At 34.7% G+C, this 27,751-nt stretch overlaps 1 protein-coding gene and 1 long non-coding RNA gene across 2 annotated transcripts in view; both read right to left on the bottom strand.

Moving 5' to 3' along the window:
• PTPRM (protein tyrosine phosphatase receptor type M) overlaps positions 1 to 27,751 on the bottom strand; it is a 1,090,562-nt gene that overhangs the window by 946,919 nt on the left and 115,892 nt on the right. The gene's annotated exons all lie outside the window — the stretch shown is intronic.
• LOC141502237 (uncharacterized) overlaps positions 1 to 27,751 on the bottom strand; it is a 132,706-nt gene that overhangs the window by 13,034 nt on the left and 91,921 nt on the right. The window contains exon 2 of the long non-coding RNA XR_012472472.1: positions 1 to 27,751. This exon is cut by the window's left edge and continues 13,034 nt beyond it; it is cut by the window's right edge and continues 62,159 nt beyond it. This is a non-coding gene — a long non-coding RNA (uncharacterized LOC141502237).

Genomic DNA, 27,751 nt, shown 5'->3' with positions numbered 1-27,751 from the left:
TCCAAAATCATTTAAAAATAAACTAGATAGAAATTTCAGCTTTTTCAGTTCTTACAATACTCTGTCAGAATGTCAAAATGAATAATTGACAGACTATGACACCTCAAAAACTATGGCTACATAGCAAAAGAGGGAAAGGCAAGGAGGAAGAAAGGAGATCTCTCTGGACCAAAATGAATGTCTTGGTAATGGAAGTGGCTGTAATAAATGCAATCTGACAAGTATTCAGAGACTGAAGTAATGTTCCATCAAACATTTTTAAAGTCAGTTCCACACAAGTCATCTCAGTTTTGTTTGAAGATTTTATTAGACAGTTAGCTGGTGTGCATGAGATTACTTGTTAACCTGAATTGGTGGGGCAGGAGGAGATACCATCAAGGTGAAAATGCATAGGAAAAGTTTTTAAAACAAAGAATGTACCTTAAGAACCAAATAGCATACTTTAAAATTTAAAGCACAGCCACACATACACACACCTATTCTAATAAGGCTTGAGAAGAAAGGGAAGAAAAAGCAACTATATCTCTCACTAGCAAAAATTAATAAGATTACACACAATTATATTCTTTTCATGAAATATGGTCTTAGGTATGAAATATTTCAATTATATTCAACTAAATGATGCTTTACAAATGAAATGAATGCAACAATTGATATAAAATAAGAAGTCTCTTCTTATACAAGAAGCAATGAGATACAATTAATTTCAATTTCTCCATTTTCAATAGGTACTACTTCATCTTATTCATCAAAAATATGAAAAGCCTGCTGCATAGTCTGAAAGTGTCTTTGCAAGTCTTTAAATGTTCCAAATGTTTTCTCATGGTTATCTAATTATAAATTGCCATTCACTTTAATCTTCTTCTTGTCAGGATACATACAATGGGACTTGCTACCTGAGTGGTAAAGAAGGTGCAATGAAGAGAGTATTGGACTTTCACATTAAACTTGAGACAAAAGAACTGAGTTCTCTTTTTGTTTTTGTTATTTTCGAGAAGGCACTTTATTAACCTCCTATATCTCTACTTATCTGAAAAAAGTGTGGATGGGACAAAGGTGGTCTCTGAGATTCCTTCCAATTCCAAGCTAAAATGGTGATGTCACAATCAGGGCTGCTATCAAAGCCATAATTTGAGGTTAATTATTGATGTTGAGACATATCCATTTAACCAGCTATAAGTCATAACTTAAAGATGTTCACTATGAAACACTTTGCATGTCTATGGATGTGCATGTGAAGGAAGGGAGCTTTGAGAAGAGAGTGAAAATGACATGAGCCCACTGAGAGAGAGTAAAAAAAAATATACAAGTTAGGATTTATAGCCTTTTGACCTTATTCTTGACATTTAAACTGTTCCAGGGGTCTCTCATGCTTAGTTGCTTCCAGTTAATAAAATTTCTGGGATGAGCAACATCTTAACCATCTTTCTCTGAAGGTACAGCTGTAGATAAATAGAAGATGGCAATTTTCAGCCTTTCAAAAGCTCTGATAACCAAAACAGACATGCAAATCAGGACATGACCATGGGATGCAAAGAAATTAGACTGTGGTTAAAATATAGGTGAGTGAGTAAAAGCAGGAGTTTTAATGGAAATCTTCAAAACATTTTTCAGAATCTTCTATTGTTTTTTTCCCTAAGTTATTGCCACTTTATTCAATCAAAGGATTATCTCTATGACTCTGATAAACACCAAAATGACTAATGAAGATTTTGAAGGAGGGAGAAATATTAGATCTGGGAGGTAGGCGAGAAGAATTTTCTTAGCAATTTCTTTTCAGTTCAAATACCTATTTTCTTTTACCAGGAGGAAGGAATAACTTTAGTCTCTGGAGAGCAAGAGAGCTCTGGGAGAAGAGAAAGGAACCTGATAATGGGTTTTAAGTTTTAAGACTCCTATGACTACTGAAGTCTTGATCCCTTCCCACAAATGGAAAGGGGAACCAAACCCTATGAATCCAGGCTTGATGCTGCAGGGATGATGGTTATGGATGAGAGCATAGAGAGAACCCCCTCCCCACTTTATGCTAGTCCTTAGTATCTGGGGCCCTCTGTGATTATCTAGAGGCTTGTTGAAAGACTTTCAAAGTAAATGAGGAGCCTATGTCTGGCAGTCCAAATACCAGAATTGGGGTATAGGGGATGAAGATGCAGTGTTCAGATGAACTGCTTCCTAAGGAGGGTAACCTTTAGCTTGGGGGACACCAGAGTCTATTGGTACCCCTCTAAATTGCACTCATGTGGCATCTGCCAATTTCAATGGAGACAACTGCTTCCTAATGAATTTAGAGTTACTTGGCACACTAGGTTAAATAGTTTGTTCAAGATCACACTATCATAGTTTACCAAGGGTGTGACTTGAACTCAGGGTTTCAAGTAGAAAATCTGTATCTTAGATCCAATGATATAAAATATCAAAAGCCTCAATCTCCTCCATGTGGTATTTCCTAATAAAAACTATTACAAGGAAGGAACCAACTGAGTACCATATTTTTTACCAAATATAGGCTCCTTTCCATTCTCCCCACACACCTTAATATGGCTTATTCCCATCCCAACCTAAGGAACAAATTCTGACCACAGACTTATATAGAGGATCCCCCCCACACACACACAGATCAGGGGAAATATAAAGATATTGTCAGGAGATCTATTGTGTCTATTGTGTAGCTGCATGATCACAGAATAGGGGGAAATACCTCCTGATTCTATTATCCTTGGCTTCAAAAAATACTTTCTCTATGCATTGGTGGTAGTGAAGATGATACAATGTGTAAAGACTAAGTAAAAGAGGATAATGAAATGGATTGAAATGGAGAGGGCAGAGATGATTTAAAATGTATAAGATATTTATTTGAAGCAAAATAAAGGTGAAAACAAAGAGCTTTCTTAGTAAGTAGATTTTAGTAAGGAAATTATTTTTCAGCATAAATACTTTTTGCTTTCAAAGTGATCTATTTAGGAGGGATGTATTCTGAGGAACTTATAATAAAAATCAATGTTGTATTTAAAAAGAATCTATTTTAATTGAAAGTACTGTGAAGCTTGTGTATAACATTTGCTTAGAAGTTCAGAAATGTTTGTATAAATTCTGAATAAAAATAATAATAACTAGTATTTATATAAAACAACTTAAGATTTGTCCAAAACTAATAAATATTTGCAGTCAAATATGAACTCAGCTCTTGAATGCTCTACCTGCCTATATATCTATCAATGTTCTGTCTTTCACTGCACTACCAAGGTGCCTCTGAATCTAAAAAAGATGAAAATCAGTGTAGCTAATTTCAAAGCCTCTCAGTTGAATACAAAAATATCAATTTCACAAGCATAAAATGGGGGAAAGCACAATTAGACAGAAGTTTTGAAAAAGAGATCTATGTGTCAGCAATATAATATGGTGGCCAAAAAGACTTATTCAATCTTGAGTTGACAGCAAAAAATTTATTTTAATAATCTTTGTTAAAAATGCATCCTTATCTCTGTTTTCTTTGCCCTTATGGATAGATTTTTAAAAGAATGCACTGTGTCAATTAATATAGCTTCATCCTTCCAGTTTTTATTAAATTCTGACCCCTCCATAATGGGAAGAAACAATTCCCATGTACTCTGTCTCTGCCTTCATAACTTCAAAGGGAGTGCTCGGCAAACAAATTTAAGGACAATAAATGTTTGTCTTTCACTTTTGAAGAAGACCACAACATCAAGGTGATGATTCCATGACAAGCATGTGAACTGGGTTTGATTCTCCTCCAGAGCCATTAGGGTCCAGTGGCCAGATATGAATCAGGATGAACGGAGATGGCTCTGGATGCAAGGCAATCATAGTTAAGTGACTTGCCCAAGGTCACCCAGCTAGGAAAAGTCATGTGTCTAAGGTTGGATTTGAATTCCTTTCCTCCTAACTCCAAGGTCTATCCATTACATAGAGAGTGCCTGAAAAAGGTCAACTGAGATGGTGACGACAAGATAGTGACATATAAAGAATCAGTTTGGCATGGAGAAAAGACCTCAGAAGGGAAAGGATAAGTGTGTTCAAGTAACTCAAGGGTTGTCATATGGAGGATCAATTAGACTTTTCTGTTTGACCCCATGAAGCCAAATTAGCACTGTCCAAAAGTAACTCAGGAGGTTGTCAGAGTCCCCTAAATGAAGGTCTTTGAGCAGAGTCAGGTTGATGTAGTTCTTGTTGTTGTTTTTATATGTAGAGATTGTTTTAGATAAAATTTAGGCTTCTAAGGTACCTTAACCTCCTTTCAAATTCTGTGATTCTGGATGACAATTTTTCCAGCAAATAGATTATAATATTGAAATTTTAATTAACTATTTTTCAGCATAAAATTTTTTCTTCAAAAAGATCTTATTTTTAAAACATGATATTTATTCTAATACAAACTGTAAAAAATCATTTTGTAAGTTTTATATAAACATATTACCATACTTAGGTAAAAGTCAGGGAAAAACCAATAATAATATTTATCACTAAGGTTCATAGGATACATTCCTCCCAAACATCCCATAATAGAGCTCCAACTATTTTTATTCTCAAGTTATATACAGATAGGAAAACTGAGACTCAGAAATAAAATGGCTTGATGAGAGAATAACAAACCTAGTGGGCCATGGCCAGAATTTGACCCCCATTTATTGAGGTGTCAAGAATCACTAGTATTCTTTGTTCCTATATTTTGCTGATTCATGTGCTATTGGTCTATTGAGCAGTCAAGAGTGGCAGGGGGCACTAGCAGCTGACTTGACAGGGGAATTGAAAAGGTCCCAAAAAAGAGAAGAGCACTTTAAATTTTTTTTTACATTGGATATTAAACTTTTTAAAAATATTCTTCATTATTTATTTATTTCCAACATTATTTTTTCTTTTAGAATTTCTAAATTTCTTTCTCATCTACCTCTCTTATCCACTGAGAAGGTAAGCAATATATCATGTGAAATCTAGGAAAACATAATCACATATTAACCCTATGACAAAAATAAACAAAAAAATTAAGTGGAAAAAACTATACTTCAATTTGTAGAGATCATTTCTCCTCTATCTGGAGGGGAATAGCATTTTTTATCATGTCCTTTGGAATTGTCTTGTATCATTATATTGATGTGAGTAATAAGTCTTTCATAGTTGATTATCATTACAATATCGCTGGTATAGTTTACACAATGATCTAGTTATTCTCATTTAATTTTGCACAAGTTTATGTAGTCTTCCCATGCTTTTCTGAACTCCTGCCTTATTTCTTACAGCACTATAATAGTCCAAAACAATCACATGCCACAACTCATTCATTCATTCATTCTGCAATTGATGGACATCTCAAATAGTTACTATAAATATTTTTGTTTATTTTATATCTATATTTATCTATATGTTTTATATATATATACACATATAGAGAGAGAGAAAGAGGGAGAGAGAAGAGAGGAGAGGAGAGAGGAGGGAGAGAGAGAGAAAGAGAGAAAGAGAGAGAGAGAGAGAGAGAGAGAGAGAGAGAGAGAGAAAGAGATTGAGAGTAGTTTTGCATTTCTTTGATCATGCTGGAGGTACAGAACTAGTAGAATTTCTGGTCAAAGAGTAGTGCACAATTTTTAGTCCTTTGTGCATAATTCAAATTATTTTCCAGAATAGTTGAACCAGTGTTCCCAACTCCACCAATTAGTCTACCCAATTTCCCTAATCTAGACTCTTTCTTTGAACCTAGTTTTCAGATGGTCTGATAATTCTTTTTTTTTCTAGATTTTTCAAGGCAACGGGGTTAAGTGGTTTGCTCAAGTCTACCCAGCTAGGTAACTATTAAGTGTCTGAGGCTGGATTTGAATTCAGGTATGCCTGATTCCAAGGCCAGTGCTCTATCCACTGTGCCACCTAGCTGCCCCTGGTCCAATAATTCTTAAATTACCTCTCCTTAATCTATTTTCCAGGTCAGTTGCTTTTTCCACTAATATATTTCACATTTTTTCCTATTATTTCTTTCTTTTGACTTTGTGTTATTGTTTTTTTGAAGTCTCATGCATTCATCAGCTTCCACCTGGCCAGGATTGAGATTTTGTGCTCCTTTCTTCATTTGATCTATTCTATTTTTTGATGAGTTCTTTTCTTCATTGAATTTTTGTACCTCTTTTTGCCATTTGACCAATTTGGTTTTAAACTGTTATTTTCTTCAATATCTTTGTGTCTTTTTTTAACCAAAATGCTAATTCTCTTTTCATATTTTTTCTTGCATAATCCTCATTTTTCCATTTTCTTAAACCTCCATCTTAGAGTGAAGCATTTTAAAGATACATGTAAAAAGTTTTTGTTGTGTTTGGTTTTTGTTTTTTAAATCATAATCATTTTCAATATACCTTGTCTTGTAACAAAAAAAAAACAGTTAAGCAAAATTACCTGCAAAAAGACTTCTTCTGACAATTTAGGTAACATTCTTAATCTCAGATTCTCCATGTCTCTGAGGAGAGAGAGATGTCTTACCTCATAACTGTCAAATGCAAGTAGAAATGAGGATCACTAAATGGTAAATAATGCTAATAAGTTAGAAAACCACATATTAACACATCTATGTTTTACTGTATTTTTATTTATTTTGTTAAATGTTTTCCAATTACATTTTAAGCTGATCTGAGCAACATTCAGTAATATTATGTCCCACAAACCAATCTGGGAATAAAAATTGGTCATTGAAGTTCACATGCTTATGAAATCATAAGTTTATAGCTGGAAAGGAAAATCTGAGGTCAAAAAGTTTAGATTGACTTTTCCAGGGTTACACAAGGTATTGTTTGATACAAGATTCAAACTCAGATATCTCTGACTCCAGTAGTTTAATCTACTAGATTATTCAATTTACTCAAATGTTCAGAGATCAGCTGAATTTTAGTGTTGCTTTCATAATATTACTGGAGTTCTTTTTCTTTCATTGGATCACAGATTTGTAGCAGGTGTGAGAAGCTACATGGTACAATCAACTCATTTTTTTCATATTAGGAAATTGAGGCCTTGGGAAGTTAAGTGACTAGCCCAAGGTAATACATGTTACATAAGTGGAAAATGTTATATCTGAATCAAGCTCCCCTCATCTTAATTCAGGAGCTCGTTTCACTGCAACTTCAAGTCTTCCCATGTATATCTAAAAACATATGAATTTGTTCCTCCTTATAGTCTAGTAATATTTCATTACATTCATACCCCACCATTTGTATAACCAGTCTCTAATTGCTGAACATCTGTTCCACTTCTAGTTTTTTGTCATTTTTGTTGTTGCTGTTGTTTTTCTTATAAATACAAAAATTTGTGCTATGAATATTTTGGTATATCTGGGTTCTTTCTTTCTGACATTGAGCTACTTGGTTTACATAGCCAGGAATAGAATTCCTGAATGCAAGGTTACAAATCATTGTATGTACTTTTTTCAGTTAATTACAAATGATTACACAGAATGATATTATACAGCTCCACCAAGAGCATATTCCTGTTTTATCTGTACTCTCACCACCTCCTACCACCAACTTTTACTATTTTTGTTAAAGAAAGATTTTTGTCTACTTAAGTATTTTTGCTTAGAGCTAGCCAGGGGAGCTAGTGCTGTAAAGTGACTGCATGTCCAGTTCACACTCTGGTTCTGCATTTTCGTTTCCATGACCACCTCAGAATACTCTTGACTCTCCAGGGACCATAAAACACTCTTCTAGGATAGAAGGTAAAGTAAGGGATAGATCTCTCTCTCTCTCTCTCTCTCTCTCTCTCTCTCTCTCTCTCGGAGTACACAGATAGATTTGGTTTGAAAAGTTTTTATAGTATATAAATGCTAAAATTTATTTTGGTACTTAGTAGAAAAATTATCCTACTTCCACTGCCTGAAATAATACCAAATAATTTTTAAAATATTAGAATTTCATCAAGACCCTGAAGCTTTCAAAATAATTTAAATTTTAAGCTGAGTTTTCCTACTTTTGCTGAAACATGAGTTTTACATTTATCTAGAATGTGGCTTTAAATTCTTTAAAAAAGTTTGACTGGGTTAAATAGCAGTATGTATTAATAGATTGCCAGTAGCTTCCAAACCTGAAAGGAAGTTAGGAATTTCAGCACATCAATGAATTATTAAAGACTATATGGGAGAGTAGAATAAAAATGCTTTATTTTTTTGGATAACTTCTTGTTAACTCAAAGAGACACATAATAAACTATCCTTGGGCTGGAAGGAGAAAGCCATTTACATGGAAGTCACTTACTAACCACAGTTTGCCCTAAAATGATTTCACGTGATTATATAATGAATGCAAAATTGTAGCCGACATATAAACTGCATGCTACTTAATAAATTATTCATGTTAGCCCAGAGGTATAATTATTCAGTGAAGTGAGAACTAAGAGAATTAGTTCCATTAATGTTTGTTTATGCTTTTTTATTTTATATATTTTACACTTTTTTCTTTCTGTATAGTTTCCCAGACAAAAATAATTTGCAAAAAATTCATTCAAAATATACCTGCCACATAAATTATATTGCTACCCACACACCTTTCTATGTGAATTTAATTTCATGTGTTGAATGTAATCATGTTTCTAATTAACTCATTTTCTTTTATTAGCAGCGAAAAATATTCTTTTTAGGGCAATCTTCTACTAATTTGAGTTAAAACAAATTTTATTACATGTCTATTTTATGCAAGGAAATGTACAAGGTAATAAGGATAAAAAGATTTACAACAAACCAAAAAATAACAAAGTTCTTCCCTCAAGGAGTTTCTAGTCCAATGAAGAGGGCAAGACTCATACCCAAATCCATTCAATAGAAAATGTGATAAGAGCAAAGAAGGGACATAGACAAGAAATGTGAGGGAAAGATATTTCTTTTAGCTGAGGAAATCAAAGAAGGCATCCTGGATGAGATGGCACATAAAATGACCCTGAAAAGAAAATGAAAACTTCAATAATGAAAGTGTAGAAGGATGAGGGCATATTTTGTTTTGATAGCTTTTGTTTTCATATCTTAGATTCATAACTTAGATTTCCTTCTCTCTTCCTCACCCCTGAGAACTACACCTTGCAACAAAGAATTAAAAAAAAAAAGAAAAGAAAAAGAGGAAGAGGAAAAATTCAGCAAAACTTAACAATATAGCAAAATAGAATCAGGATAATAGCTCTAACCTTACAGGAGTATTGTGAGGATCAAATGAGATAATAATTGTAAAGAATTTAGTGTTTGACCGTGGTAGTGTTATTTAAATGATTATTCCCTTCCCTTCATCACTTCTTCAAAGGAGTTGAAGGATGATATCTCCTCATAGTAATATTCTTTTGTGTGAAGCATAGATTTGAGAAGGAAGAAACTAAAAGCAAGATTGATTAAGGGAATAATTCATGTTGAAAAGTAGTATCTGTCCTTAGGTCAATGGCATTATAAGTGGTCAGAAAGGGATAGATTTGAAAGATATTATGCAAATAGTTTTTATATTTTCACATCTGACTAGATGTAGGAAGAGAAAAAGAGTAAGAGTTGAATAAATTCTTTGTTTTGTTTAGAGGATTTTTTTTTTTTTGCAAGGCAATGGGGTTAAGTGGCTTGCTCAAGGCCACACAGCTAGGTAATTATTTAGTATCTGAGACCAGATTTGAACTCAGGTAATCCTGACTCCAGAGCTAGTGCTCTATCCACTGCACCACCTAGCCGCCCAAGTTGAATATATTCTTAATGAAAAATCAAAGATGACTGAAGTATTGACCCTTACCTTGATGACGGGGAGGATAAATTGCCATTTAATAAAAATAGGTAAGGTGTGGTAGTAGGGGAAAAGACAAGTTCTGTCTTTGAGGAACCAGTGGACAGTCAGGTAGAGTGGTTCAGCCACCAAATGGAAATGTGGAACTGCGGTTCAGGTAAGGGAACAGGGCTTCCAAAATACCATGTAAGTGAGTTACAAAAAGTGAGAAATGAAGCTAAGAAAGTTAGTGGCATGGAGTCAGGAAGACCTGAGTTCAATTTTAGTCTCTGACACTTCCTAACCATATGACTCTGGGCAAGTTATTTAACCTCTGTTTGCCTCAGTTTCCTCAACCATTAAATGGAGATAACAATCTCCTAGGCATGTTGTGGGAATCAAATGAAATTATAATTGTAAACCTTAGCATAGTGTCTACAACATAATAAACAATATATTTTAGCCTTTATTTTCTATTATTATTATTATTATTATTTCTTTCCCATTGGAATTGATTTATTTTGGCTCATCAAAATTTTTTGACTACCTCCCATCCTAAGTCCATGAGACATTACTTATTTTCACCCAAACTCCTTGAACTCTGATTACACAAAATCTGGGTTGCAAGTCAAACTAAACACAGTTTTTCTCTTTCTATCTATTTCTAATATGAGCTCCAATATGGTCAATTCCCATGATTCTACCCCATCTTCTCTGTAAGTAGAAATCAGATACAAACTAGAATTCTCATTTTTGAAAGATTAAATTATCATGAGATTTATCAAGAAGTTATTAACTATTATCAATCCTCATGACAACTTTGAGAAGTAGATATTAAGGTCACTATCATCCCTTGTAAAACTGAGAAAGATTCAGAAGTAAAGGAATTTGCATAAGATCACTTACCTATTGTATTATTCACCTGACTAGAACCCTTGTATTATCTACCTGACTAGACCTCTTGACTATCCTCTGGATCTCATAAAATAAAGGGGTTGGATTAGGTAACTTTAAAAATAAAACTTTTACTCTTTAAAAAGGTTAACTCTAAATTCTGTGAATTATTCTAGTCTATAATCTTTTAGTCATTTTGTTGTTGGGTTTTTGTTGTTGTTTTGGGGGGATTAAGTGATTTACCCAAGGTCACAGAGCTAGGTAATTGGCTTTTTTTCTTTAGGTTTTTGCAAGGCAAATGGGGTTAAGTGGCTTGCCCAAGGCCACACAGCTAGGTAATTATTAAGTGTCTGAGACCAGATTTGAGCCCAGGTACTCCTGACTCCAGGGCTGGTGCTTTGTCCACTACGCCACCTAGCTGCCCCTAAGAGCTAGGTAAATGTAAGTGTTTGAGTTCAGATTGGAACTTAAGTTGTCCTGACTCCAGGGCCAGTGTTCTATCCACTGGGGCACCTAGCTGCCCCCCCATTATTCATTTTGAATTTTTGATTTCCTGAACTCCTACCCTAAGAATGTATGCAAATAGTTATCCTTTCAGTCATAACATGATGTTGACTTAATCTTACTCCTTCAGACTCCACCCTGAGCTATCTTTTCACTTTTTTTTCATTTTTGCAAAGCAATGGGGTTGAATGACTTGCCCAAGGTCACACAGTTAAGTAATTATTAAGTGTCTGAGTCAGACTGAATTCAGGTCCTCCTGTGTCGAGGGTAGGTCCTCTATCCATTGTGCCACCCAGCTGCCTCTGATTTTTTGACTTCTAACAATCAAGGCACCTTCCCTGGTCTAGAATCTGAAAACACCTTTGTTGCAATATGCCCTTTGAGAACTTTACCTCTTCCCTTTTTCCTTTATCTCTAGTTCTCCCCTTGGGTGATAGTTTGCAATCCATCTCCTCCTGTAGTAGCAACTCACAGGCATTAAGAGAGCTTTATGGTTACAAAAGTACTTTCCTTATAGCAATTCTAGGAGGGAGATAGTTTGGTTATGAATAACTCCAATTTACAAATGAGAAGGAAAGTCTCATGTTGGAGTTAGCAAATGTTCCTGATGAGATCTTGGAGCTTCTAACTCCAAGAACCCTTTCTTCTACACACCACTGCAATGATCCACACAGATTAACCCTCTCCTGGCTTAAAATAGCTTCCCTGGGACTCTTCCCCCTAACCTCCCAGGTATTATTCTGTGCTATATCACCTTTTTGGCCCTCTAACTCCCCACCAAACTTGGATCAGTATCAACTGAATTTTTACATACTTTCAAAAATAGGCAAAAAAGCTATTAATCCACAACTTACAAATACACAGAACTTAACAATTTTTAAAGCACTTTATATTATCTCATTTGATCCTCACAACAATCCTAAGATATAGATACTATTATCATCTTTTTACAGATGGGGAATAGCAGTCTAATCCCTTTTGAGGTTTTCTTGGCACAGATAGTAGAGTTTTACTTTTTTTTTTTTTTTGGTCATTTCTTTCTGCAGCTCATTTTACTGATAAGAAAATTAAGGCAAAAAGGGTTGAGTAACTTGCCCAGGGTAGAGAGTGTTGTCCACTGCACTGCCTCTCTACCCCACAGATGAAGAAACAGTACTAAATAACTTGTTCAAGATAATAAAGCTAGGAAGTATCCAGAGTTGAAGTCACAGCTCACTCCCATAAGTCACAATATTTCTACCATTTACTTTTCATTAGTGTAGACTCTTGACCCAATGAGCTATTTTTGTTAGACAATGATAGGGTAGAATGAGAAAAAGAAGGGAAAGGGAGCAAGCATTAAATACCAAACTGGTGCTAGGTGCTGAGGCAGACATTATAAATACTATTTTATGAAAAATTTACAAATATCTCTTTTCCTTGTAGGAACAGAGAATGAAGAAGAGATGCAAATTTGTACAATAAATTTCAGAACCATTAACCAGTAAATTTTTTTTGGTTTTCATTTTTACTTCGCAATCCATATAAACAGACATTATCCAGATTAAATGCAGCACAAATTATATCTTTAAAAAACTCTGTTTAACATTTGAAAGTAACTAAAGTAAATTGACTAAAACAATGAAACAAAAAAATGCCATATAAAGTGTTAACATTTTTGCTTCCTCAGAAGACTTTCTGCAACTGTCTGTTTCATTTGATTTTCTTTTTTAAATTTTAACTCTCATTTTTATTCAACTATTTTAAAGTCCTTAATACTTTACAGAATTTAAGATTGCAATATAATCATTATAGACTACTTTTTTTCAGTTAGGGCAAAGTATATCCTGCCATGTTGCCTCTGTTTAATTCTCTTTCTGGCCTTCTAAGTCTTATATAATGATCATCAATGACAGTTTGATTCTCTCAAATGAGTCATGAATGATTAACATACAACCATATCAGAATATAACCATAGCAATTAGCACAGGAAAATTATTTCCTAAAATTCAAGTTATTAAAGATTGGTATGCTATCTATCCTAAGTCTATTAAGTCAAGATGTACATATATGAGCAAAAATTATCTTCACTATAAAATTCTAGTCTTCATCAAGTCCTCTTTTTCAATTTTTTCAGGGTTAAGTTTCTATCAAGTCCCTTGCCTTTATACTGACATTCTTCTAAGACTTACTGCTACTATAATGTGAAAGAAAAAAAATATCACCAATCATTTTAACCAGAGAAAAGGTTATCTGTATTTCTCTAACCTTATCGGTGCAAGCAGAGGCAAGAAGAAAGGTTAAAATCTCTAGCTTCTAGTTCTGAGATCAATAGTGCTGTGATCCTATGAGAAAACTACATTGGACAAAGCCTCAATTTTTACAAGAGTAAATTAATGTAAAGGAAGATACTGAGTCTTATACCTGCATAGTATTTTGCAATAGCTAATAAAAATCTGAGTAATCTATAGCTTTCCACTTCTAGTTTCCTTTTTTTAGGGATCACATCCATGGAATGAAAACTTAATGTGTAATAAGATATAATCCTTCTCTAAGACAATCTAATACAAAATACAAAAAAGTTAGATATAACCTTATCAATTATTTGATTTCCTCAGATCGGGAGATATGATGGGAAATTAGGATACTTTGGTCATGGTCACCAACTCTAATTACCTGTAATATCCCTAGCAAGTCAAAAGCTCTTTGCTCTCCTTTTACTAATTTGTAAAATAAGGTTGAACTAAATAATTTCTAAGGTTCTTCTAGCTCTGAATTTATTCTATAGTTTGGTGACTCCAATCATTTTAATCATGTATTACATAAAGTTTCACCTTATAAAATCATTGAATTTCTGTTGTGGACTAAAGAGCAAAATCCCTTTGAAGATAGAATTGAGAGTGAAGAAGAAGATTTCAGGATTCACTTTTATAAGCTTCTTTCTTGCTTTTTTGTTTAAGTTTTTTTGCAAGGCAATGGGATTTAGTGGCTTGCCCAAGGCCACACAGCTAGGTAATTATTAAGTGTCTGAAGCCAGATTTGAACTCAGATTCTCCTGACTCCAGGGCAGGTGCTCTATCCACTGCATCACCTAACTGCCCCTGAGCTACTTTCTTTAAGAAAACACATGAAGACTTCAAAATCATTGCTAGGTCACACAGAAACTAGAGAGGAATCTAATCCAACCACCTCATGTAACAAATGAGGAAACTGAAGTTCTGTTAGATAATGTTAATTAACTTGTCAAAGATCAGATAAGTAATTGTAGCATATCTGTTCCTCAAACCAAGTCCTCTGCCTTTGGTCTGTGCACTTCTCCATGTCCCCATTCTGACCTCTCTAATGAACATAAGATCTTCTAACCTAAAAGATATATTTGAGAGAAATTAATTGGTCAATGAGAAAATTAGAATCTTTTAGCTAAAATACAGAGAGACTGTGCTGCTAATCTATTAATATTCCATATTATTGTGAAGAGAATTCATATCCTCCCAGTTAGTTAGGCTTGATGGTGTTATACTCAACTTCTCAGGCTATCACCCCCTCCCCATATCCAACCTTGCCAATTCAATTTAACTCCATGACAGTTTTATATATATATATATATATATCCCTTCTCTAGTCTGACCACCACCGTGGTACAGACCCCCATCACCTCTTACCTGGACTGGTGGATCTCCATGTCTCAAGTCTCTCCATTCCAATCCAGTCTATCCTTCACTTCTCTGTGACATTGATCTTCCTAGAGTGCAGAGCTAACCATGTCATTACCACTACCCTAATTCAGTAAATTATAGGGCCTCCTTATCACCTCTGGGATCAGATATAAAATCCTCTTGTCCTTCACACTCTTTCCTCCTTCTATCTTTCCAGTCTCAACATACATCTTGCTCACCCCTTTTCCTATCGCATACTTATGACCCAGTGACACTCTTTGCTATTTCTCTAACAAGATACAGTATCTTCCAAATCTACACATATTCAAAGGTTGTCTTCCCATGTCTGGAATGCTCTAACTTTATCTCCCAGCTTCTGTCTTCTTGCCAGTCCCAGCTAATATCCCTTATACAGAAAGCCTTTCTATGCTAGAGTCTTCCTTATTCCCTCTATTGATTATCTATTTATCCTATATTTATGTGGTTTGTTTATAGCTGTTTTCTTGTTGTCTTCTCCATTAAAATGTGAGCTCCTTTACTATTGTTCTGTAACAAATCATGAGCAGGCAGACTTCAGAAAAGTCTGGGAAGACCTGCATGAACTGGTGCTGAGTGAAGTTTGTAGAACCAGGAGAACATCGTACACTCTAACAGCTACTTATTTGATTGATCATCTTTGACAGAGTTAGCTCTTAGCAGTTCAGTGATCAGAGATAATTCTAAAAGATGGGAAATTATGGCCATATCTAGAGGAAAAAACTGGAATCTGAATGTAGATCAACACATACTATTTAATTTTTAAAACTTGTTTTATGTTTTCTACATTTCTCCTTCCTTTGATTCTGTTTCCTCTTTCACAACATGACTAATATTTAAACATGATTGTACATGCACAACCTATATCAGATTGCTCGCTGTCATGTGAGGGAAGGGAGACATGTAGAAAAATGTAGAACTGAATAATTTACAAAAAGATGCATATTGAAAAAATAAGATAATGTCAGTTCTTTGAGGGGAGCAGAAGCTAATTTTACCCTTTTTTTTTGGTATTCCTAGAGCTTAACACACTATATGTCCTTTAAAAATGCACTTTGGTTATATATCATTTATTTTTTTAATCTATGAAAAAATCAATGCAGATAATAAATTTATCATATCTGGGTCTTAATCTATATCAAAAAGTATAAATAGCCAATGAATGCCATCCTGTTTACTTGGTGGGTGGAGGTATTCAACTTTAAAAGAGTTGTCTCATGCAGTAAAACCTCTTCAAATCACCAAAAAAATGAGGTATAGAGGGTAGTTGACTCAAGCTAAATAAAAACTCTGAATTATAGAATATTTTGAAAGAAATAAAATCTTAGTACATTAAAGTACAATTCACATTATAAACTCATCTAGAAAATGGAGATAATGATACCCGCCTTACTCACCTCACAAGAATTGTTTCTGGGCTCGAATAAGATAATGTACTTAAAGTACTTAGGCAAACTTTAAAGTGCTATCTAAGTAAATGTCAGTTATTATCTTTATTAAACTAAGATTAATGCAAAAGAATAAGTAAAATGAGATTAATAAAAAAGCGACAATTTACAAAAGGACAATGTTCCACAAGAGTAATCTAAGTAATTTGATATCTAATAATTGCTGAAACCAAAAACTAAATGTATGTTGAAGAGATTTCTCTAGTTCCTTTGTTATTTTTTTTAGAGCAACTTTGAATTTTCAAATGGATCTAGGAAATAAACTTGTAAAATTTACAAAATAAAATTTCAAACTTTTTAGTCAATATTAGATCCATAGTAGTTCTGAATTTTTCAAATTCTCAATTAGTGAGGATTTAACCAAATGTCTACATTAAGGGGGAAAAAATGAAGATGGAAGGAGATAGGCATGAAGAACTAAAATAAGAGAAAAATCATTTAAACTTTTAGTTTATCACTTAATAAAGATGATGGCACTTAAAAAAGAAAAATACCTAGAATTAAATAGCCTATGAGAATACCCAGTAAGAACAATAAATCATATAGAGATCACCAGCTAAGGCCATCAAAGATCCTTGTAATTTCTAACACATCTCAATAAGTTTATTCTCTATAATTCTGAGAAAGTAGTTTAAATTTTCCCAGAAATAGATACTGAGATGTTATTACTATGATGCCATCCCCCCAAATGTCCCTGATATTTAGTCCTTACTGACCTATTTATATCATAAAGAGCATTGTATAGTGATTATAATCATAGTTGGCATTTGTATACTACTTTAAAGTTTATGAATCACTTTACAAATATGTGTTATTAACTATGCTAGTGTAATATTTTAATATGTATCATAATTTTAAAATTATTTTAATGTTATCTTAATATTAATTTATATAATGCTAATATGATCATTATTTTAGAATAAAAAGCCACTGGATCTGGCAGTCAGGAAGACTCAAATTGAGTCCTGGGTCCATATAACTTTGGTTTTCATTAATTCTCTCTGGTACAACAGTAAGAACCTTCTAAATGGTTTCTCCACTATATGTCTCTTCCCACTTCATTTTCCACAAAGATGGCAAAATTATATTTCTAAAGTAAAAATCTGACCACATATATTAAATAAATCCCATTTGTCTTCAGTATCAAATACTAACTCCTGTTTATGACTTTTGAAGCCCTTCACTAGTTGGCACCATCCATTCAAGCTTATTACACATGATTCCCCATCACATACTCCATTTCCTATTGTACTACCCTCCTTTCAGTTTAACATTCCACCTCCTAAACTCCCTAACTTTGCACAGATAGTATCTGATCCTGGAATTGCTATCTTCTTATTTTTGCCTCACAGAATATCCAGTTTCCTTCAAATTTTAACTCAACCAATCTCTCTTAAGGCTACTTCCTCCCTTACCATGTAATGCCTTTTATTCATTCTAAGTCCTCTATATAGTTCCATGTGTATATGTTGTCTGGTCCAAATAGAATGTAAACTTATAGAGAGTATTTTTGTCTTAGAACTGCCAGAAACTAGCACAGGATCTGTGCTTTAATTTTTTTTTTCCTTTGGTCTTTCATTTTCGAAGAAGACCACAACATCAGGGAGGTGATGCCATGACTAGTACATGAATTTAATTTGAGTTAGGGAGGGCTGTGCTAAACTAAGCCACCAAACTCACTTTCTCTTCCAGGATTATCTGGGTCCAGAGGCCATTCATGAATCGGGATGACTGGAGATGGCCCTGGATGTGTGGCAATCAGGGTTAAATGACTTACCCAAGGTCAAACAGCTTGTAAGAGACAAATGTCTGAGACTGTATTTGAGCTCCTATTTTTCTGACTTCAATTCCAGTGCCCTATCCACTGCATTACCTAACTTCCCTTGCTTTAATAAATATTTACTGATTGATTAGAGAAAGTATTTAACCTCTTTGAGAATCAGTTTCCTCATCTGTAAAATATGTACAAGTAATAAATGTTGGAGTGATATATGTGGGACAAAATAAATGAAAGTTCCATGTAATTATAAAGTTAAGTTCTCTTGCTAGAATACCTAAATTAGGAATCTAAACAGTTTCTCCTATCTTAACATTCTGCTTTGTATTGCCAAGAGAATCTAAGCTTTCTTTATTAGAAAGACTTTTTCTGAAGCTATTTTAATTTTATTAATGATCTGATGAAAGATATACTTTTGGTACAATGATTCATTTAATTCCCTTCTTGCTGGTTTAAAATGGGCAGAAGACTTGTATTCCTTTCTTGGCATTTTCTCTGACACTGTCTTCCTAAGGACTCCCCTGAAACCTTTTCCCTCTAGAGAACCCAGTGAGAGCCAGGATTATTTGGCAGCAATAACTCACTGGCATTAGTGCTTTTCTGAGAATTTTACTGGTCCACAGTTGCAAATGATACAACCAATAGACCCAATAGCAGAATGTGGGACTTTTATTGGTCTCTTTTTAAGTGAGATTCCTTTCCTCCAAGAGTTACATCAATATCATAGTAGATGGAGATATCAATACAAAATTTACTAGAAATTAGATGGAAGATCCTCAATGTCAGGTTTCTCTTGAAAAGAAAGAAGTTTTTAAATAAATATAAAATCTTACAGAAACATATCATAGCTGTCTATGACCTTCCCTGAACAAATTATAGTGATTTAATTTTGAATCCTAGAGTATATAAGATATTCCTAAGGTCTGAGAAGATACATATTCTGGGTTGCTGTTAAAGAAATATTTTCATCACACAAATACACACATTTCTGCTATTATTATGGGGAATACTGTTTAAGAGATCCATGGAAAAGGATTCTATCACTGAAAGTTTCAAATAGCCCCTGCAGAAGCTTCTAAGCCTCCCTACTCCTCAAAAAGGCATTTATCCCTTTTGTAGACAAGGCCTAAAGCTCCCAGGCGTCTTCCTTGTGACTTTCTGACTTAGCAATCTAATAGGTTGGAAGTACAAGAGGTTGCCTTATTCAAATAATCTTCAGTCCTTTTTGAAATTTTGAAAATGGAGTAGGAGGGGTGGGGGTGGTAGAAGGCCCAGAAAACTTCAAAATGAGAAATGACTTAAAGTCTTCCTCTTTGCCCCGCCCCATAAATGAAAAGAACATTTGATTTGGCTTAAATCAGAAGACTCAAGTTCAAGATAAATATCACTGTGACCTGAGACAAGTCACTTTCCCTCTGTCTCAGTTTCCCCACAAGCAAAATGAGAGGATTTCACATAATTACATGAACAGACTATTACATTCTCTCTAAGGTCTCTTTTAAATACATATACTATGCCACCAAGCTAATATAATCAGTGAAGACTATGCCTTTTTTCCTTAGTGACAGAAACTTCTCCTACCTTTCCCCCTAACTCTTACCCCCAATTGGTTTTCCTTACTTCTCAATTCTTTGAATTCCAGCCATCAGATTGGAAATATATTCTATCTCAGCATCTCCATGATCATTATTGATGGATAATGAACTTATTTTTGTAGAGTGAAATAACATATATGTGATCTGAGTCTAAAGAAGAAAAATAGAATATCCAGATAATTTAATGTTACCACACTTTGTTAGTATCCAATCCCATGCACTATTTCAGAACACATGCCTTCCCAAAAATGCCACATGCTGCAAAATGCCATTTTGCTAGACCAATTTTTAAGTCAATTTGTGAAGGAAACATTTTTAATGGCTCTCAGAACTGCTATCCTATTTCATTTAGGTAACTTGAAAAAATCTAGGAACAAGAAAATGACAGAAATAATTCTTATATTCTCTAAACTTGAAATGGTCTTTTTGGACAAAAGATCGTCACACGGCTAATACTGATCAAAGTTATTTTTATTAATAACTCAAGGTGAACATCATGGATACATCATGCTTTGGCCTTTGGAACTTGTGACCATAACACTTTATCAGAAGTCAAACAATGTACTTATTTTTTACTCCTCAACTTTATAAATGGCTCTGGAGGCAATACAAAAGTTAACCAAGTAGCATCAGAAAAGGTTTAAATCACGTGTATATCAATTTTCCAACTATAAAAGAATGATAGCCCATTCAAAAAATAAAAAAAAAAGGTTTTCCCCCATTTTCCATTATTTTTAATTAAGCACTTGGAAGCTCTGAAGACAATATAACATATTGGTACTATAGCATTTATTGTTATTACATATTTTGTAACCTGCTTTTCTTTTCATTGTAAATGCAGTATAACAACCATTCAGAGTGTTTAATTTTCCCTCAGGAAGGACTTATTTCCAGTACCATGTCTGATGTTCTCAATTAACTCAAAGTTTTTAACTGAAGATTTCTTGATCTGTCTTGAAGACTGAATTGTTTCAAAATCTGTTAATTTTTATAAAGAAAAAAGTGTTTAAGACATCATATGAAACTTATTTATGTCTATGAAATCATTAAATGCTATTTAGGTGAATCAAAAGATGGAAAATAAGATAGATGGATTAATTTCAACAATTATAATAATTTCCTTTCCTTGTTGAATATTTTGTCATTTGGATAATTCATAGCTAATTACTGATAATTTTTATAACTCATAACTAATTATGGTAATAGATAAATATCTGAATAAAAAAGTTTGCACGGTTAATCTATTAATTTGATTCCTAAAACAAAATAAATTACTAGTAATTTTAGGATATTATGATCTTCTTAAGTCACTTAGGGACCAAAACAATAAGAAGATGCTGTTTAATATAACATTCATGGCAAGCCTTTGAACATAATTCTAACATTTAGAATTTTCCCCCAAGGAAGAGTACTGAAAATTCTAATCCTTTTGCAAGGAAATAAAGTTTTCCATGGAAGAAAGCTGGATCAGAACTGAGATGAAAGAATTATAAATGAAATACTTGTACATATATGCGACTATAAATATACACGCACATATAAATATATATTACATAGATAGATATAATTTAGAGTAACTATGCTTCATAAAAATTTCACTCTGTTTTGAATGATGTTTGTATGAGGCCAATGTACAATTAAAACTGTAATATTCCTTTCATGGCTCAGCTAGTATAAAACTCACTGTGTAATTTGACTAGAATATAGCTTATAAAATGAGTAATGGAGCTTGTATATGTATTCTGTCATTCTGTATTACTTCTGTGTATAGAAAATAAGATGCAAACAGTTAGTGATGAGTGAGGTGAAGAAGGAAAATGAAAATGTCAAGAGCAAGAAGGAACTGTTAAATGGCACCAAATGCCTGGGTGAAGTGTTTGTCTACCCAAGGGCCACTTGTCTTTCTCAATCCATCATCAGAAAGGACGAGGAACCTCAGGAGGGATGAATGTCCTAAGCCAGAAGGATGGAGTGGGACACATATTTGATTGCCTAAGGCAACCGGAGGCTTAACCTAGTCTGTCAGTTTATGGTCTTTACTTCTATCTTCCTTCTGACAATGGAAAATCCAAAAATAGCAATCTAGTGGTCATACAGATTTCCAAAAATCCTTTTTTTAAATGACACATAATAAACACTGGGACAGTGTGATGATTTTAAATAATTTAAGATTGCAAAGCATAAAGAACATCCACTATCTTCCTCCTCTACTTTTCTGACCCAATAAAAAGTCAAGATTTAAAAGAAATGGACAAGTGTCATAAATAATTAGTTCTCCATAATGTAGAAACTAACATGTAGGCCTGGTTAGAAGAAACATGGCTCCAAAACTGAAGAGGTTAAAAAAAATGAATTTAGTCTTATTTTGCGATTACTCTCACTACATTAAGAGGAGTGGAATCCTGTAGGGTTAGATCAGATTCTTTTATTTTTTTCATCCTTCCATAGTTTGAAGAATTAAAAGTAATACGGGGAACTAGGTGGTGCAGTTGATATAGCACTGGCCCTGGAGTTAGGAGGACCTGAGTTCAAATTTGAACTCAGACACTTAATAATTACCTAGCTATGTGACCTTGGGCAAGTCATTTAACTCCATTGCCTTGCAAAAAACCTCACAAAAATAAAAAAAAAAGCAGCTTCGATGTTATATTCTCTCCACCACTGTAGCATGCATTGATGATGATGGCTGTCCTTCATTCTCAAAGAAGATGATGACATCAGGGAGGTGATGCCATGACAAGCACATTAATTGGATTTGAGTGAGGGGGGCTGTTACAAGTCACCAGCCTCATTCTCTCTCCAGAGCTATCTGGGTCCTTAGTGGCTGGATATGAATCAGAATGATTGGAATTGATCCAGGGTGTGAGATAATCAGGGTTAAGTAACTTTCTCAGGGTCACACAGCAAGTGACAAGTGTCTGAGACTAGATTCAAGCTCTCATCCTTTGGACTTCAAGGCCAGTGCTCTATCCACTCATCACCTAGATACACACTGTAGTATTACAAGTTACCTATAAGTGTGGGGATAAAGGAGAGCTACCTGAATGAAATGACTGAACAACCATCTGAATGACTATTGTTGCTTAAAGAAAAGGAAGTAATAAGACAATTTCCAAATGATAATTTACTTTTCATAATATGAGATCTGATCACATCAGGGAAAAGACTGGTTAACTTACTGAAGAGATTCTCTGTGCAAACTCTCATTTAATATATCTGCTTTTTTAATTGGACAAAGAGTTAATTTACCAAAAGGGACTCTAGTGATCCAAATAAAACCATGAATATACCTGAAACTTCATTGTACAAGACATTATTGGTAGTTTGTGCACACCAGTGTAAACGTTTTGCTAAGATGAATAAGACAATCCAGGTATGTGCTTTTCTTTGACAATTATGTCATTGGTAGAGGTTATCAAACAATAAAAGTGAAGAGGATGTGAGGTTACTTCAAGGAAGGATAAATCTTGATTTTACTTTATTTTACTTTCAGTCTTATATGGATTCTAAACCCAGATCCATTACTGTCTACTCTCCCATTTCTGGAGTAGCTATTTCCTTTCTTCAACCTCTCTTTCATTAGACATCTTTCTATTTATCAGATGTCTTTTGAATATTTGAAATGGGTTTAGGGTAGATTTTCACTGTTTTTGGTTTGTTTCTCTAATAAATCCTTCCAATTGAGTGCAGTGCTGAGTGACAGAGACCAGATGGATGTATAAGTCAAACATGAGACCGACCAAGTGGGGTGAAACAGATCAGCAAGAATGTCAAATGCTATGGTTTCTACCAAATGACTGAGCGTTCTTCTGTCAAGAGTCTCCAACCATCATAAGGACCTCTAGGAACCTTGGTAGGAGTAGCTATCAGTACTTCAGAAGACCATCATTGTTGCCATCTCCGCCCCCCCCGCCCACCACCCCATCTCCCAAGATGGTCCAAATTATCAACACAGCTATTATAAGGCTACCATCAGATTGGGCTACCTCCTTCAATCTTCAGTAACAGGAACTTATCAGATCCATACTTGGCTTCAGACACTGAGCAAGCCAATCTCTGTTTCCTCATATATAAAATGGGGCTAATATCACCTACCTTGAGTTGTTGTGTAAGAATCAAATGCTTATTGTGTTCTCTTACCCCTCCGCTTAATTTATATCCTTTTAAACAAACACAGGGTTTCAAGGCTTTGGGGAAATTCAAAAAAAATTACAGGATCACAAATTTAGAATTAGAAGAAGGCTTAGCGATCTTCTCATCCAGCTCTACTCCCCTCATTTTCATAGATCAATCAAGATATCCAAAGACGTTACATAATTTGCCTAGTATCACTGGTAGTTAAGTGACAAATCTGGTATTTGAACCCAGATGCTCTAATGACAAATCTACTCTGTCTTAGTGAGTTCTGGAAAAGCTAGCTTCCCTCAGTAAAACACTGGGAACCCCTCCTCTGCAGCGGCTGCCACAAATAGAAGCCAAGATTAGCATGATTAAATCTGCTGAATGAGATTCAGAGATTTTTTTGAATGGGGTTCAGAATCTTAAGTGGGTATTGGCACATAGGGCCCTGGCAGCCACTTAAAGGCAGATGTACTCTCTGGCAAGGCTGATGAATGTTATTTCTATGAAGTCCGATGGAGAAGGCAGTGCACATTTATAAATAATCCACCACTGTCAAAGGCTACATGTCTCTTCGAGAAACCAGGAATGTTCAGTTGGAGGCCTCTCTGGCATTCTGAGATAACTTCCTGGAATATTCCAAAAGCATGGCCCTAACATGAGTCAGATAGAAAAAAAATTTGAACTGTAGATGCTAGGGGATATAATGAGCTTATTATTGGCTGGGCTGTTTGATTTGCCATAAGTTCTCCAAAATTTACCAATGGACCATGAGAAATGAAATATTTCATTCCATTTACTCTTATTGTATCACTCCTAGGGAGAAAGGAGAAGTTAAATATACTCAATCTAAGCCAAAAGAAAAAAAATTCTGTTGGCCAAGGATGAATACAGTTTAGACTGAAGAACTATATTTGCCAGTCACGTCAATAGTAACTATAGATGGTGATCCAAAGACTTTCATCAAGTCCTTTCTTGGCAATGACTCTGGGTTAACAGTATCAGATGTATGGTGGCTGGATTAGCCACCAACCACTCATGCTGAGAGATGGGATGAAGAAGACATTTGGTAGGACCTAGCTATCTTTTAACCCACAAAAGGAAAAATTCATTTTAAAAAGGAGAAATTTCCCTTAAGTTACTTGATTACTAGACTGGTAAACAATACCACCAACAGGAAAATGCATTTGTTTTAGAAAGAAGTGACCTTGAGCACTTACCTCCAATGAGCTGCTCTATTTCCTATCTTTCTCTTACAGAGGCCCACTAATCTCTATGGGAAAGAGAGTTTGTGTAGCTTCCAGTCAGACACTGAGTAATGTGGGTTCATTATTTTATCTTTTAAGTCAATGTTGTGGCCTTTCTTCTCTTTCCTGTGTGGCTGAACTGAAGGTTGAAAGGGAAGGAAGGGAAAGGAGAGTTAGGGTTGGGTACTTGGAAAATATATTTCTCTTCAGAATGAATCACAGCCAAGGAATCAAAGGAAAATTAACTTCCAGGAGATAACTAACTCTTTTCTATTTTAGAGGGCTACTGTGTGAATTCTCCCTAAAATTAGCCCAGCATTACTAACTTGGTTTTAGTTTAGGCAGATGTATAATATACTGTCCCTTGACTCTGTCTGTCTTCTGAAGTTTTGTGAGCACATGAGGTGCTATATATTCTTCTGGTTCCTGTTTCTTATAGCATACTAAGTCAGGGGGAAAGTAGTAATTACAGATGAGGCCATGCTATCTAAAAATAGCCTGTTTTCAGGTGCATAAAAACATTCCATTCTGGAGGTGGGGGGGTGGGGATTGGCAAGGGGCAGAAGGGAAGAGGAAAGGAGTGATCTTTTAAATAAAACTTTTCCAAACTTCTTGCTTAAATGATTCTTGAGAACTTAGGTAAATTTCCACTTAGTCATTTGAGTTAGTGAAATGTTTTGTTTTGTTTTGGTTTGTTTAGGGATTTTTGCTTTGTTTTGCTTTTGTGGGATATGGGGAGGAAACATCCTCTTCTGAACAGTCACAGGAAACTGGTTGGTTTTGAACTTGGAATTTCTATGCTATATTCTAGCAAGGTCCCAAAAAGAGAATCTAAGGATTTGTCCATTGGATTATCAAATCAGTCCATTAGAAGGTTTGGGGAATTAGAGAGTATTTTATTCTTTTCCTACATTTAATAGTACTTCATTGAATTAAAATGGAAAATGCCCAAAATTTATTCTCTTAAGCAGTTATCAAAAACTAACATCAACATACATTCTTATACACTTCATAAAAAAATACATTTGCCGTAATTCTATTACCCAATTCTTTTATGGCTAACATTCTGAGAGCAAGCAGAGAAGAATCTTTAGTTCTGAACCTACCATACTCTTAAACCCAGAGATATTGTAGATTAAGCAGACAAATATAATTCTAGCTGAATACTCCTCTGAGATGATAACTCCGTGGTGCAGTGAAGAGAGTGTGTGACTTGAAGTCAGGAAGACCTTAGTTCAAATCCAGCCTCAGACAGTCACTAGTTGTGTGATACTGGACAAATCACTCAGTCCTGTTTGCCTCAGTTTCCTCATTTGGAAAATGAGTTGAAAAGGAAAAAGTAAACCATTCAATTGTTTTGTTCAAGAAAATTCCAAAGAGGGTCATGAAGAGTTAAATACAACTGCAAAAATGACCAAACCACCTACCCTACTGGGTAAACTAGAAAAGTTGTCTAACATCTTCAGACCTAGATCCTGCCTGTCTCTCCTCCCACAACTAGACAGGGTTGGCAAAGTCCTTCTCCTACTCTGTGAAGAGGTAGTTCAGACCTCAGATCAAATTTATCCATACTACCCATAAATTGTGTCCCTAAAGTTACAAAGCCTCACACAATAAATATCTTAAATATTCTTAATTGGAAAAGAAGTAAAAACATGAAGCACAAACTTTATCTCTATTAAATAAATATACTCATTAGGTAGAATTGTTCTCATTTTGACACAGATACAAATTTTTTGGCAAAAGAGAAAGTAAAATAAAAACAAGCAGAAGTTTCACAGTTGAAAATACCAGAAGTTTCCCCATTCCATACTAGGTAAGGGGGAAAAAGATTTGGGGCTACTAGTAATTATTTATTGTTAAAACCTGGCAGGATATTTTGAGACTTCCAGGCCTCAAATCACTCTGGCTTTCAGTGATTGGCCAACAACAGGTACCAAGTCAAACCTGACTTGTTCATTTTTGGACCCTGATTGGTTTAGAGTGATGGTAAATAGCAAATGTTTCTGTTTTGACCAGAAATTCTGATGGTGGTCCCCTCCCAGATTGATTTTTATTTTTGAACTAGGTTAAAGAGGCCATTCTTTGCCTCATTTCTTTCTTACCTATCCTTAATCCTCTAGTCCAACTGAGGCCAGTTAAAGACCCTAGCTTAAAAAGAGCTTAGGCCTCTCACTGCATCCAGGGCTACCTCCACTTTGATCCATATCTGGCCACTGATGACACTGGAGGAAAAAGTAAGCCTTGGTGACTTTGCACAAACCTACTTCACTTCAATTCAATTTACTTTTATGGCATGGCATCACATCTCTGATCCCATGATCTTCCTCCAGAAGGAAGGACAAAACAATTTTGTGTAATATACGGAAGACAAAGGGCATGATTCTAGCAAAGAATGTAAGATCTAGGGCTCCACATATTGTGAATGAGATCTTTTTTTTTAGGTTTCCTACTAAACCACAGGAAATTTTCATGGTTTGCTTCCCATTTATTTACACACACACACACACACACACACACACATAATTGTGCATATACATGCCCATATATATAAACACATGTATGCACATACACAAACATACACACAGGAAAAGGCAAAGGATAAATCACTAAATACTTCTATGTGTATTGTGGAGAATATGAAGAACACTAAAATAGTACATTATCATGAAGTAGTAACAGAAAAACTCAAGGTGTTCCAGGGAAAACAGGGTAAAGAGGCAAGGGCTTACTCAAATAATAACCAACATTGATAAAGGGCTTTAAGGTATGCAAATAATTTATAAAAA

This window comes from Macrotis lagotis, chromosome X (genome assembly GCF_037893015.1).
Source record: "Macrotis lagotis isolate mMagLag1 chromosome X, bilby.v1.9.chrom.fasta, whole genome shotgun sequence".
In the NCBI taxonomy this organism is placed as follows: Eukaryota; Metazoa; Chordata; class Mammalia; order Peramelemorphia; family Peramelidae; genus Macrotis; species Macrotis lagotis.
The sequence above is the reverse complement of the archived record's forward strand: the minus strand, read 5'-3'. Positions and strand labels throughout refer to the sequence as shown.